We start from the raw sequence: 15,493 nt of genomic DNA on the forward strand, positions 1-15,493 counted from the left end.
CAGTGAGATTTGTTTTATAGATCAGAACGTGATCTGGCTTCATCAGTATTAAACATATGTATTTTAGAAGAATATGTATTTTATTGTGTTGTTTGGTGTGTTCTATAATTATATCAAGTTGGTTGATAGTTTTGTCCAGGCCTTCCATATTTTTTCTGGTTTTCTAACTGTGAACTTTTGAGAGAGCAATGTTGAAATGTCAAAATACTTTTTAATTTTTTTTTCCCTTTCACATCTATCATTTATTGTCTTCTGTATATTTAAAATCTTGTTAGGTGCATATGCATATGGAGTTACTACATCTTTTGAGAGATGTCATTCCTTTATCTTTCCATATTATTCCTGTTTATTCTCTGATAATCTTTCTTGTTCTGATGTCTGTTTCAAATTAGTATAGCCTCTCAACTTTTTACTTTGGTTAATATTTCATGCTATATTTTGTTTCATCACTTTTAATCTTTGTGTATATGCAAAGTTTGTGTGTGTGTGTGTTTCACAGTAAGTTGGTGGTTGGGTTTTTGTGTGTGTGCTCAATTGCTCAGTCATGTCCGATTCTTTGTAACCCTGTAGACTATAGCCTGCGAGGCTCCTCTGTCCATGGGGATTCTCCAAGCAAGAATACTGGAGTTGGTTGCCATGCCCTCCTCCATGGAATCTTCCTAATCCAGGAATCGAACCCAGGTCTCCTACACTGCAGGCAGATTCTTTACCATGTGAGCCACCTTTTAAGTCAAATAATTAGAGTAAATAGATACATGGCTTGGCTATCCATATGACAGTGTCCATCTTTCTTTTGGTGTTATACCATTTCAGTTTTAAAAATTGACTTTTTTTTTTAGATAAAACTTACACACCATTTAATTTGATCATTTAAAGTATACAATTAAATATTTTTAAATAAATTTAATGAGTGCTGTAAGCATTACCCTAATTCCTTTTTTTTTTAACATTTTCACCATCCCAGTAGCATTCCTCATATTAGTTTACATTTAATTTCTGTTCCTATCTCTAACTACTGGCAAACACTAATCTACTTTGGCATATGTAGATTTGCCTTTTGCGGACCTTTTATACAACTGGAATAATATAATATGTAGTCTTTGTATTTGATTTCTTTTACATAGGTTATTTATTTAAAAATTCATCTGTATTTTTATATGTATCAACGTTTCACTTGTTTGTAAATAATATTCAGTTGTATGAGCATACCAGTTTTTGCTTTTGCATTAAACACTTGTGAGTTTAGATTGTTTCTATTTTATTGGCTATTATAGATTATGCTTCTGTGAGCATTCACATGGAAATCTTTGTGTGGATATTTTCATTTCTCTTATGTATGAATTTTAGGATCATGTTGGATAATTTAACTTTTTAGGGAATTTCCAAATTTTTTTTCAAATTAACCTTAATATTACATTCCCACCAGCAGTGTAGTATGGTTAATGATATTTACATTTTTCTCTACATGTGTTACTGCATTCTGTTGTAGTAAAATTACATCTCATTTTACTTTCAATTTGCATTTCCTTGATGACTAGTGAATTACAGGATGTTTCCTTTTTTTTTTTTTTTTTGACTCTGCCCTGCTGCTTCCTGGATCTTAGTTCCCTGACCAGGGATTGAATCTGTGCCCTTGGCAGTGAAAGTGAGGAGTCCTAACCACTGGACTGCCAGGGAATTCCCTCCATGTTTTTTTTTCCCATTTATTTTTATTAGTTGGAGGCTAATTACTTTGCAATATTGTAGTGGTTTTTGCCATACATTGACATGAATCAGCCTTTTATATATCTTTTTATTTTTTTTTGGCTGGAATGTCTGTTTAAACATTTTGTCAAGTTTGTAAGTAGATTGTTTCCCTTCTCATTATTGAGTTATTATAACTTTTGGTATAATTTGGATATTAGGCTCTTAGCAGATAAGTGATTTGCAGGTAAAGTTGACCCTTGAACAGTGCAAGAGTTAGGGGCACCAATCCTCCAGGCAGTTGAAAAACCACATATTAACTTCTGATTTCTCAAGAACTTAACCAGAAGCCTTACCTATAGCATAAACAGTTAACATATATTTTATATGATATATGTGTTATATACTTATTCTTACAATTAAGTAAGCTAAAAGAAAGAAAATGTTATTAAGAAAATCATAAGGAAAATACATTTATGGTACTCTACTGTATTTATCAAGACCATAAGCATATATCATCTGTTTACAAGATTTCTATCAGTATCTCCATCAGTATTGTATGATATAAAACACTATAAATGTTATACATATTACTGACATGTTAAGTCGCTTCAGTCATATTTGACTTTGCAACCCTATAGACTGTAGCCTGCCAGGCTCTTCTGTCCATGGGGATTCTGCAGGTAAGAATCCTGGAGTGGGTTGCCATGCCCTCCTCCATATTACTGAAAATAGATACCAAAAATGAAAGCATAATGTAAAAACAAAAGTAAATATATTTTTACAGGTATAATGATTCATGCATTGACAGTGAAGAAGCAGCAGTATGATTGCTTTATGGTAGCCTAGTGTAATCAATATGATAACCTATATTATACCAAATGAAGTGTTATTAAAACTTTATGGTGTACAGTATTACAGTCATATTCATAATACAGTACTGGAAACGTTGCATTTAAATATACCTCTGATGACAAAAAGAGATGCACATTTTCTCTAATTATTAATATAAGAGAGTCAAGTATTAGTGATGTAGTTCTTTAAAGCAAAGTTATGAAACAGTAATAAAACTAACCCCCAAATGTAGACCTAATAAGTAAGAATAAGAAGGATGCAGGATACATTTTGAATATACAAAAGTCAATAATTTGGTTACTTACCAGGAATGAACAATTGGAATTTGTAATAAAAAAAAAAATTCCCATTTCCAGAGACACCCTTGGTAGTCCAGTGACTAAGACTCCATACTCCCAATGCAGGGGGCCTTGGGTCGATCCCTGGTTGGGGAATTAGACCCCACATGCCACAGCCAAGAGTTTGCATGCTGCAACAAGGATCAAAGATCCTGCATGCCACACTAAGACCCAGTGCAGTCAAATTTTAAAAAAAGTACCATTTCCAGTTGCACCAAACAAAAATGTAGTACTTAGGTATAAATCTAACAAAATATGTACAGGATCTGTTGATGAAAAACCAGAAAATACTAAGGAAAGAGATTAAATAATATCTAAATAAATGGAGAGATACTTTCTGTTCATGGTTTGGAAAACTCAATATTGTTAAAATGTCAAATTTTCCTACCTTGGGCTATAGAGTCAATGTAATTTGCATCAAAATTCCACCAAAATATTTTGTTGATAAGCTGACTAAACCTTTTATGGAAAGGCTAATTATCTATAACTGGCAACAGTGTAGAAGAAGCACAAAGTTGGTTTCAATACCGCTTGGTTTAAAAACTTACTGTATATATAAAGCTGTAGTTATGACAGCATCATGCAGCTAGTAAGAGGATAGGCACATGCATCAGTAGAACAGAATAGACAACTCAGAAATAATCCATACAATATAGCAAACTAATCTTTGAGAAAGGCAGAAAAACTGTAAAATGGTAAAAGGATAATCTTATCAACAAGTACTGGAATAATTGTATGTCCACAGGTTAAAAAGTGAACCTACTTTGAGACCCTCACTCTTTTACAAAAGTGAACTGAAAATGGAACATACACCTAAGTAGAAAATGGAAAATTGTAAGACTTCTGAAAGAAAATACAGGAGAACATGTTATTTGGGGTTTGGTGATGAGTTTTAGATACGAAATCAAAAAAGAAATTGATAAGTAGGGCTTAATTAAAATTAAAAATATTTGCTCTGGTTATTCCCTGGTGGTTCAGTGGTTGGGACTCCATGCTTCCAGTGCAGGTAGTCTGGATTCAGTCAACCCCTGGTTGGGGAGCTAAGATCCCATAAGCTGTGGGGTGCAGCCAAAAAAAAGTTTGCTCTGACAAAACACTGTCAAGTGAATGAAAAGACAAAGGCCACAGACTAGGAGAACATTTTGGGGCTTCCCTGGTGGCTCAGACGGTAAAGAATCTGCCTGCAATGCAGAAGACCCATGTTCGATTCCAAGGTTGGGAAGATCCCCTGGAGAAGGAAATGGCAACCCACTCCAGTATTCTTACCTGGGAAATCCCATGGACAGAGGAGCATGGCTGGCTCCAGTCCATGGGGTCGCAAAGAGTCGGACCGGACTTAGCAGCTAAACAACAACTTAAAACTCGACAGTAAGAAAACAAGGAAGACAAAATTGGGCAGAAGATCTGAACACACTTCACCAAAGAAAATACAGAGATGGCAAATGAGCCAATGAAAAGGTGCTCATTTGCAATTCAATTCAGTTCAGTTCAGTCGCTCAGTGGTGTCCGACTCTTTGCGACCCCATGAATTGCAGCACCATTAATTGCAGCACGCCAGGCCTCCCTGTCCATCACCAACTCCCGGAGTTTACTCAAACTCATGTCTATTGAGTCGGTGATGCCATCCAGCCATCTCATCCTCTGTCATCCCCTTCTCCTCCTGCCCCCAATCCCTCCCAGCATCAGGGTCTTTTTCCAATAAGTCAACTCTTCGCATGAGGTGGCCAAAGTATTGAAGTTTCAGCTTCAGCATCAGTCCTTCCAATGAACACTCAGGACCCATCTTCCTTAAGGTGAAAGTGAAATCTCTCAGTCGTGTCCAACTCTTTGCAACCCCGTGGACTGTAGCCTACCAGATTCCTCCCTCCATGGGATTCCCAGGCAAGAATACTGGAGTGGGTTGCCATTTCCTTCTCCAGGGGATCTTCCCAACTCAGGGATCAAACCCGGGTCTCCTGCATTGCAGGCAAGCACTTTAACCTCTGAGCCACCAGGGAAGCCCATCTTCCTTAAGGGAATTCAATTTAAAAAAAGTTATCGGGCCTGGTGCACTGGGAAGACCCAGAGGGATCGGGTGGAGAGGGAGGTGGGAAGGGGGACCGGGATGGGGAATACATGTAAATCCATGGCTAATTCATTTCAATGTATGACAAAAACCACTGCAATGATGTAAAGTAATTAGCCTCCAACTAATAAAAATAAATGGAAAAAAAAAAGTTATCCCTATTCCCATATTAGAATGATTTAAAAATTTTAAAACCTATACATACCAATTACTGGTGATAGGAAACCTTATTTTTAGTGTACTTTTAAATTTTTCTCAAGAAATTGTAATATACAGATTAACTTGAAACCATCTACTTCAGGTTAATACTAATTCATGTTCAATACTGTGTGAAATCTTCCAATATTCTTTTTTTTTTTTTTTTGCATCCTCTCTTCTTTGTGCTATTGCCGTGCAAATGAGGGTTTTACATGTTATAACCCAAGGTACTGTTTTATAGTTGTTCTATCCTTGTATCTTTTATGCAGCTCTCTCTCTCTCTTATTTTTATTTTTGGCTGCACTGTGCAGCATTCAGGATCTCAGTTCCCTGACCAGGGATCGAACCTTTGTCCCCTGCATTGGGAACATGGAGTCTTAGCCACTGGACTGCCAGGAAACTCTCTATCCAGTTCTCTTTTAAATCATTTTAGAATTTAAAGAGTAAAGCATTATATTCTATCATTTATTTTTACCTATATAGTTAAACTTTTCTGGCCCTGTTTATTTCTTTGTATGAATTTGAGTTAAAATCATTAAAAAAACCACAATTTTCTGTTTTAGTGCCATTTTAGGTTCATAGTAAAGTTGAAAGGATGGTATAGAGATTTCCCATATATTCCCTTCCCTCACATAAGTAATGCCATTCTCATTATCAACATTCCCCACCACGGTGGTACTTCTGCTGCAATTGATGAACCTACATTAACCCATCGTCCTCCAAGTCCAGTTTACATTAGGGTTCAGTCTTGCTGTTGCACATTCTGTGGGTTTTCACAAATTGATAATGACAGTATACCCAAGATTAAACTATTAATCAGAATCTCTGCCCTAAAAAAAATCCTCTGTACTTTGCCTATTAATCCCTCCCTCCATCCCCTAACCTCTGGCAACCCACAGATCCTTTTACTGTCTCCGTAGTTTTGTCCTGAATGTTTTTTTTTTTTTTCCTTTTAGTTTTGTATTTTACTTTGGATAGTTTCTGTCAACCTGTGTTCTAGTTACCTGATTATTCATTTGTGTTGAATATAATTATGAGCCCATTAAAGGCATTCTTCATTTCTGTTAATGCATTTTTAATTTCTACCATTTTAATTTAATTGCTTCTTATAGTTTCTGCCTCTCTTCTGATATTACTTATGTGATCTTGTCTGTTGCCTATGTTTCAAACATGTTCTCCTATTTTCTGTTAGTTCACCCAGCTTGTATCTGAGTCTGGTTTTAAAGATTACACTTTCTCAGACATTTATTTTTATCACTCTTGATTTACATGATAATTTGTTGAAAGTCAGATATGTTATATAAGATAGTGGATATTGAAGTAAATATATTTTATTCTTTGAGAAAAACACACCTTTCCTTTGTCTAGGCTTTTAATGTGGAATTTTGTATCACACTAGTGAGAATTGGGCTTTTTCTGAAGCTTGTTACTATGTTATCTCAGTGCATTAGAGACTTTGAAGCATATAATGATAGCTTGTTTCTCTGTCCCTGCTTGGCTTTTGGTTTCCCCCATTGTATATCTTCCCAGAGAGGGTCTTTCCTCTTCAGTTTTCCACTGTATATTATTTTAATTTTAAACTGGTTCTTTGATTCTGGGTCTTAGAGTATAGCCTGTACAAGTTTTCTTGCACCTTCATATTTAATGCTGCTCCCAGCTTGTATTCATGTTCCTTCCCTAGGGCTAAAGGTTTGTTTCTTTTTTCTCCCTTACCCAGATGTAGTTGGTTTCCACCACTGGGTTTCCCCACATTGTGCATTTAGGCTTTTGTTCCTTGGGGGAGATGGGCCTGGTATTAATTTTGGTCTGCCCTCTGTTACTCTACCCAGTTTCAGGCCACAGGTTTTAGTGAGTTTACTTTGAGATTAAGAATTTTTTTTTTTTTTTTGGTAAGAGAGATAGAAGAGATACCTCTGGCAGCATTTCACCCATAGTTGCTGCTCCCCCTTCCCCATACAGCACAGATGGAATCTGTCTCTGTGATCTTCCCTGGGGCCACCTGATGATAGACTATACCTCTGGCAGGATTTCACTCATAGTTGCTGCTCCCCCTTCCCCATACAGCACCAATGGAATCTGTCTTTGTGATCTTCCCTGGGGCCACCTATTGATAAAGACTACAGGCCAGTACAGCCTGACACCTGTTTTTGAAACCTTGAGGGACTTCTCATTCTCATGGAGCCCTGCATTTGGCCATTAATGATTGATTATAATTTTTAGTATAATATTCCTACCTGCTTTTATATGACTTTCTGTGGCATTATTCCTGTAATCAGTTGCTCAAATTCTATCACTCCCTGTAGGCACCTTCTCTTCTCTAAATTTCTTCATAACTCTGCCACAGTGGCTTAAGGTCAGGAAAATCACTAATTTGCAGTTGTCAAGCTTTTTTTCTTCTCTTAAGGAACATAGTGATGCTGTTTCTAATGTATCTGAACTTTGTCATCTTTGTTACTTTTGTTTGTTGATATTTTTTCATTTGCATTATTTCATCACTCCAAATCTTTGTTGTGATGAGACAAAGAACCAAGGAGCATACGCTCGTCTGACAATTTCAACTTTTTTTTAGTATTCCATGGACATGACTGAGCAACTTCTCTTCAAAACTTAATGTTCTTTTAAAACTTTTGGTTGCATCTCTTCAATTTGTTTTGTTGTTGTTGCTGTAGAGATTACAATATACAAACCTAGTAATAATCACCTAACAGTTTGTATAGATTTAATGTTTTACCACTTTCAGGTAAAACACACATTTAGATCTCTTTAAACTCCCTCATTTTTTAAAAAAGTAGTTGCCATGTGTCTTCAGTTCAGTTCAGTCGCTCAGTCGTGTCCGACTCTTTGTGACCCATGGACTGCAGCATGCCAGGCCTCCCTGTCCCTCACCAACTCCCAGAGTTTACTCAAACTCATATCCTTTGAGTCGGTGATGCCATCCAGCCATCTCATCCTCTGTCGTCCCCTTCTCCTCCTGCCCCCAATCCCTCCCAGCATCAGGGTCTTTTCCAATGAGTCAACTCTTCACATGAGGTGGCCAAAGTATTGGAGTTTCAGCTTCAGCATCTGTCCTTCCAGTGAATATTCAGGACTGATTTCCTTTTATATGTTTTGAAAGCCCACCAGACTGTATTATGATTCCTTTCATATTTTAGAGTCTTATATATTTTAAAGAACTTATTTAGGAGAAGAAAAATGGTCATTTAGTCACTTACCAGTTCTGTTCTTCCTTCATTCTTAAAGATCCTAGCTCCCTCTGGTCATTATTTATCTTCAAGACTAAAGAACTGTATCATTTCATCTCAATGCTACTTGAAGTGAATTTTCTTCATTTTCCTGAATCTTAAGAATGTGTTAATTTCACCTTCATTCCTGGAGGACATTTTTATTGGATAAGGAGATATTAGATAAGGAAACCATTATCTATTCTTTCAGCACTTTAAATAAAGATACTTTTCTACCATCTATCTCCTCCATTGTTTCTCATGAGAAATTTGCAGTTGTTTAGAATCATTATTTCCCCATAGGAAAAGTGTTGATTTTTGTAGCTACTTGTAAGATTTTTCTTTATTTTTCTTTTTTAGCAGTTTGGCTAATATTTTTGAATGATTTTTCTTTCAGCTTATCTTGTTTGGGCTTACTGAGGTGGTCGAATATATATATATTATATATATATATATATATAATATATATATATATATATTTATCTTTCAATCAAATTTGGGAAATTTTTGGCTCCTACAAATATTTTTTCCTGCAGTATATTGTTTTTCTCATTCTGATACTAGACTTTTTTATATTGCCCCAAAGGGCCTGAGTCTCTGTTTTGTTTCAGCCTTTTTTTGTTGTTGTTCTGTTGTTCAGATTGGGTAATTTCTGTCTTCAAATTCAGGGACTCTTTTTCCCTGTCTCCATTCTGCTATTGAGATCTTAAGTGAATTTTTGTTGTTGTTGTAGGTGATTTTTTTTTTTTTTTAGTTAAAAAATTTTCAGTTTGGTTCTTTTTAAGTGTTATTGAGATATAATATCATACCAAAAATTATTCACTGTATGTGCGCAATTCACTTATTTTCATTAAATTTGTGTACAGTGTGCAGCTGTTACCACAATCCAGTTTTAGGACATTTCACTATTTCCAAAAATTCCATCAAGTCTGTCTGTATTCAGTCCTGTTCTGTCCTCAGCCCCTGGCCACCACTGATATATCTAAAATGAGCCTTTTCTGGATATTTCATATTAATGAAATTATATAATGTTCATATAGTTTGACCCTCTCTTCACTTTTTAAAGTCTTTTTTCTTTTATTTGTTTTCTTGGCCATGCTGCAAGGCTTACAGGACCTTAATTCATTCAGGGATTAAACCTGGGACCAAGGCCTTGAAAGCACTGCGTCCTAACCACTGGACTGCCTGGGAATTCTCAAAATCTTTTTGAGGTTGATCCTTGTGGTAGCATATCACAATATTTTATTCCTTTTTTAGAGCTGACTATTACTCAGTTTGTAAATACACTACATTTTTTTTTTCCATTTTGCACTTGACAAAGTTCATTTGTTTCCCCTTTTTGTTTTTTTCTTTTGTCTGTTAATAAATGTTGCTGTGAATATTGATGTATATCTTCTTGTATATTTTCATTTCTTTTGTGTAGATTTTTTTGGAGTAGATTATCTGGGTCATATTTATTTAGCTTTTAAAGAAACTGCAAACTGTTTTCCAAACTGCCTGTACTCTTTTACATTCCCACCTACAATATATGCAAGTTCACATTTCTCCACATCCTCATCATCACTTGTTACTACCTGTGTTTTTTATTATACCCATTTTAGTTTGTGTGAAGTGATGTTTTGTTGTGGTTTTATTTTGCATTTTGTTAAGCTTAATGAGGTTGAGCATCATTTCATTTGCTTATTGTTTATTTATATGTATTTGAAGGAATAACATTTAAACCTTTTCTCCATTTCTAATTTTTTTCTTATTGTATCTATAGAATTTGAACACAAAGTTAGCAAATATAAGATTTTCAAATATTTTCTCCCACTATGTAGCTTGTCTTTTCATTTTCAATAGTGTTTATCCACAGCACTAAGATTTTTAATTTTGATGAAGCCCAATATAGCAGTTATTTTCTGTATCTAATCATTTATCAATGTTGCACTGTCTTGTTTACTGTAAATTTAAGGTAAATTTTAAAATCTGGTAATGAGGGACTTCCCTGATGGTCCAGTGGTGGTTAAGACTCCATGCTTCCAATGCAGAGGTAAGACTTCCATCCCTAGTCGGGGAACTAAGACCTACATGCCTTGGGGTGTAGCCACCAAAAAAAAAAAAAAAATCTGTGATGAAAGACCTGATAGTTTGCTGTTTTTCAAAATTGTTTCGGGTATTTTGTATTCTTTGCATTTAGGATCATTTGCCATTTTCTACCAAAAAGAAAAAAGAAAGCAAGCCTGTTGGGATTTTGACATAGATTGTATTGACTTTGTAGATCAGTTTGATGAGAGTGTTCTAATCCAAACATAGATTTTCATAACTTTCTTTCCATTTATATATATCCTTCAATTTTTCCAAGCAGTGTTTTGTAGTTTTTAAGTATAAATCTTTTCTTTTGTTAAAATTCTTAGATATTTTATTCTTTTTGATGCTATTCACAACGGAGCTTTCAATTTCATTTTTGGATGACCTACTGTAGTATAGAAATACAATTGATTTGAGAGTTTAAATCCTGTAATCTATTGCTTCCTAATCTTTTTTGTTAGTTTTTTTGTTTTAATATGGATTCCTTAGGACTTTCTACTTATAAGATTATTTCACTTACAGATAAGTAAAATTTTACTTCTTCTTTTCTAATCTATTTTTTTTTAGTTTTTTCCCTTTATTTACTGCCTAGAACTTCCAATACAGTGTTGAATACAAGTGGTAGGAGTGGGCATTTTTGTCTTATTCCCTTTAGGAGAAAGCATTTAGTCTTTCACCTGAAGGATATTAGTAGCTATAGGTTTTTGTTTTGTAGATATCCTTTATTAGGTTAAATAAGTTTCTTTTCATTCTTAGATTTTTGAGTTTTAAAGTATTGAATGACCTTGGAATTTAGTCAAGTGCTATTTTTATGTTCATTGAGATGATTATGTGGTTTTTCTTTTGGAATTCAATGTATTTAACTACATTGATTTTTTTTTAATTTTTAATTTTTCCATTTATTTTTATTAGTTGGAGGCTAATTACTTTACAATATTGTAGTGGTTTTTGTCATACATTGACATGAATCAGCCATGGATTTACATGTATTCCCCATCCCGATCCCCCCTCCCACCTCCCTCTCCACCCAATCCCTTTGGGTCTTCCCAGTGCACCAGGCCCGAGCACTTGTCTCATGCATCCAACCTGGGCTGGTGATCTGCTTCACCCTAGATAATATACATGTTTCGATTGCTGTTCTCTCGAAACATCCCACCCTCGCCTTCTCCCACAGAGTCCAAAAGTCTATTCTGTACATCTGTGTCTCTTTTTCTGTTTTGCATATAGGGTTATCGTTACCATCTTTCAAAATTCCATATATATGTGTTAGTATACTGTATTGGTCTTTATCTTTCTGGCTTACTTCACTCTGTATATTGATTTTTGAATTATGAAACATGTCTGAGTTTATGGGATAAACCTTACTTTGTCAAGATATTGTTAGATTAGATTTGCTCAAATTTTGTTAATTATTGCATTTACTTTCATGAGGTAGATTCCTTTGTATTTTTCTTATGTCTTTGTGAGGTTTTAGTATCATGATTGTTGCCTAATTCATTAAAATGAGTTGGGATTAAATACCTCTTTAATTTTCTGAAATAATGTTTGTCGAATCCATATTATTTCGTCCTTACATATTTGGTAGAAATCACCAGTGAATTCACTTTAGCATGATGTTTTCTTTTGGGGAAGATTTTTAATGTTTAAGGTATATCTTTAAGTTATATACTTATATTTTAGTGAGCTTTGATAGTGTGCATCTTTTAAAGAATATGACCATTCATCTCAGTCATTGAGTTTATTCACAAGAACTTGTTCTTAAAATTCACTTATCATTTTTTATATGTGTATAATAGGGTGATGTCACCTTTCTCATTTGTGGTAATGCTATCCTGCTTTCTCTCATTTTCTCTGCTTTCTCTCATTTTCTCTGCTTTCTAATCAGCCTGGCCAGAGGTTTATTAATTTCATTGATCTTTCCAATTTTGGTTTCATTGATTTTCTTTATTATTTTATGTTATCAATTTCATTGATTTTTTTGTTTGTTTTTATGCTGATTTTTGCCTCCTACTTACCTTTAGTTTAATTTGCCCTTTTGATAATTTGTTAAGGTCAGGTCACTGAGTTAAGACTTCATATAGGAGTTTTATGCTATTTTCTCCTATGTACATCTATGGTTGCACCCCATAAATTTTGATTTACTTTAATTTTTATTATGTTTAAACTACTTCTAATTTCTACATTAATTTCTTCTTTGATCCATGAGTGTGCTGTTTAGCTTGCATATATTTGGGAGATATTCCAGAGATGTTTCTGGATTATTACCTATTTTAACTCTCTTATAGTCAAAAAATATACTTTATGTTATTTGCATTCTTTCAAATTTACTTAAGATTGTTTTATAGTCCTGATTATGATCTATCTTTAAAATGTTTAGTATGTACTTAAAAAAAGGATATGTGTTCTGCTGTTGGCTGAAGTGTTACAGAAATATCAGCCAGGTCAAGTTAGTTGATTGAGTTGTTCAATCTATGTGTTTACTGATTTTCTATCCACTTTTTGTATCAATCATAAAAATATATTGAAATCTCTACATATAATTGCAATCAGTCCATTTCTTCTTGAAGTTCTGTTAATTTTTGCTTAATTTGTTTTGAGGCTTTTGTCATTGTTAAGTCTTTCTTAACCCTTTTATCATTATGAGATGACTTTCATCTATGGTAGGGAATATTTTTCAGTCAGAAGTCTGCTTTGTCTGCCCCAAAGTCCTTGGTTTCTAGCAAATTGAGCCATGAAGAAAAAACAAACTTGGAGAAAATTGAGGAGAGGATACAATCCAGATGATTGTTGATATTAAACTTGTTAAGGTTAGGTTATGAGTGCATGAAGTAGAAGAGTTGATGAAGATATGAGGACTTTGAATTTTTTAATATATTTGAGAATTCAGCTTTTTTCACTTGTGAAAATTACAGACCCCAGCTAAAGCAGAACTTGAACCCTTTTAAAAGATAAATTTAAGTTCCGAAATAACTTTTATGGTATAATACACCTTAAACAGAATTTGAAAGAAAACTAATTTGTGTTGCACATAAAAGGTAAAGGGTTTCTATCTCTGCTATTTCAAAGAGTTTGTAAGAAAAATAGTCAATTAATGGATAAAAGATATGAGTAGATAATTCCACGGAAGTGCCTGTCCAAATCAATAGTAAGTATAGAAAATATACTGAAGGAAATGCAAATTACATTTTAAGTGCAATACTTTCTTACCTGCTAGATTGAAATAAAACTAAATAGACAACTAGTAATGGCATTGGTGGGAGAAGGGTACTTTTATATGTTGGCTCTGGAACTGTGAATTGTCACTGTCTGACCTGTAAGACCTTCCACTCAGGAAGCCTCGCCCCAAGCTCTTCTACTTTCTGGAGACCACACTTCTTACCTATACTTCACATCAGTGGCTTTGAGTTCTGTCTTTGTTACTGGTATCTGAGGAATTTATTTTGTTCTCTTTGATCTTTTATCAGTATGTTCTGTTTTATCCAGCATTTCTACTTTGAGTAGAAATCTGCCTGCAAAGCAGGAGACATGGATCCCTGGGTTGGGAAGATCCTCTGGAGAAGGGAAAGGCTACCCACTCCTGTATTCTGCCCTGGAGAATAGTATAGTCCATGGGGTCACAAAGAATCGGACAGGACTGAACGACTTTCCATTTCACTTTCTACTTTGAGTTGTGTGAGGGACAGTTTCCCATAGAACTCTTAAGTTCACCATAGTGACTGGAATTCATCTTTAAAAATGTCACCAAATTTGTTACCATATCATTCAAAAGAGGAAAGCTGTCTTTTCAAGTATTAAGGAGATAGAAATAATAAAATATAAAGTAATTCATGAAATTAGCATCCATGAACCTTTCTTGAAAAAGATATTTAACAGTGAAATACAGTCAATCAAGAAGTAAATAAAAATATAAAAATTCGTATTTTAAGGCTAGTCAAGGAATATTTAAAACTAAAACTTTTTCTCTGCTGTCTGGCCTCCTCTCTCCCATCTGCTGTGCATTGTGTATCTGCATAACGCATCGACCAAACCTCCATCAGCAGAAATACCTGTTCAATCATAAGGAGCAACATTCTCCTAGCACCAACCAGACAACTCTTTAAAAGATAACATTCCTTCTTAATCTTGTATGGAGTCACAATGTCCACTGCTTAGAGATCTGAATTGTGCAACGTATGTGTGTCATTTAATGTACACCTTTCTGTCCCAAAAGTTTTGACCTCTTATGTTTGGAACAGTACTCCAAGCTTTCTGAGAGGCTGTTACTGGGTTATACCCCTCAATTTGACTTGAGTAAAATTTTCCTTTTCCTTCATAGATTGACTGTTGATTTTTTGGTCAACAATAGGAATAGAATTAACTGTTATAAATGGGCTGGTGATAAACATTGAATCCATGGTAAATAGAGAAAAAACTGAGGGAGTTAAGGTTACACAACAAAATGTGTTATAAAAGAAAATAGAAATGCATGAGTCACCGAAATTTGTCCTTTTGTGAGGAGCTGTGGAAGTGATTATCCTCATTCTTCACTGTATGGCGTTAGTACTTTGTAGACTTTAAAAAAATGCAGAATGTAAGAGTTGTGAGCTAAGTTTTATTTGGAGTAGAATGAGGACTGCAGCCCAGAAAATAGCACCTCAGGGAACTCAGAGACTGCTCCTGGAGAAGGAAGAGTTCAGGGGATGGACAGTATATACGTGATTTTTGGTGAAGGGCGAGTACGTGCTATCTAGTACGTGTTTTTCTAGATTTCTGCTAGTCTCGTGAAGCTTTTATTAGTCACAAGGAAGAGTTGTGTCACCATGAAGGATTTTAGTGCTTTTCTAGATATTAGGAGATACAAGAATTGGCCTCATAAAATTGGCTCCTGAAAATACCTATCTGAAGACCTGTCCTACCAGTCTCCACACCCTTACCCTGCCCCGCCGCCGGCACAGTTCAGTTCAGTTGCTCAGTCCTGTCCTCATTTCTGCTCTCCACACTGAACTCCTTTCAGGGGGTGTTGAAAGTCAGCAGCTGCAGCAGCACATGATTTGATCCTTGTAGATAGCAAGTGCCAATTTGTA

The sequence above is a fragment of the Odocoileus virginianus genome, chromosome X, assembly GCF_023699985.2.
Source record: "Odocoileus virginianus isolate 20LAN1187 ecotype Illinois chromosome X, Ovbor_1.2, whole genome shotgun sequence".
Lineage (NCBI taxonomy): Eukaryota > Metazoa > Chordata > Mammalia > Artiodactyla > Cervidae > Odocoileus > Odocoileus virginianus.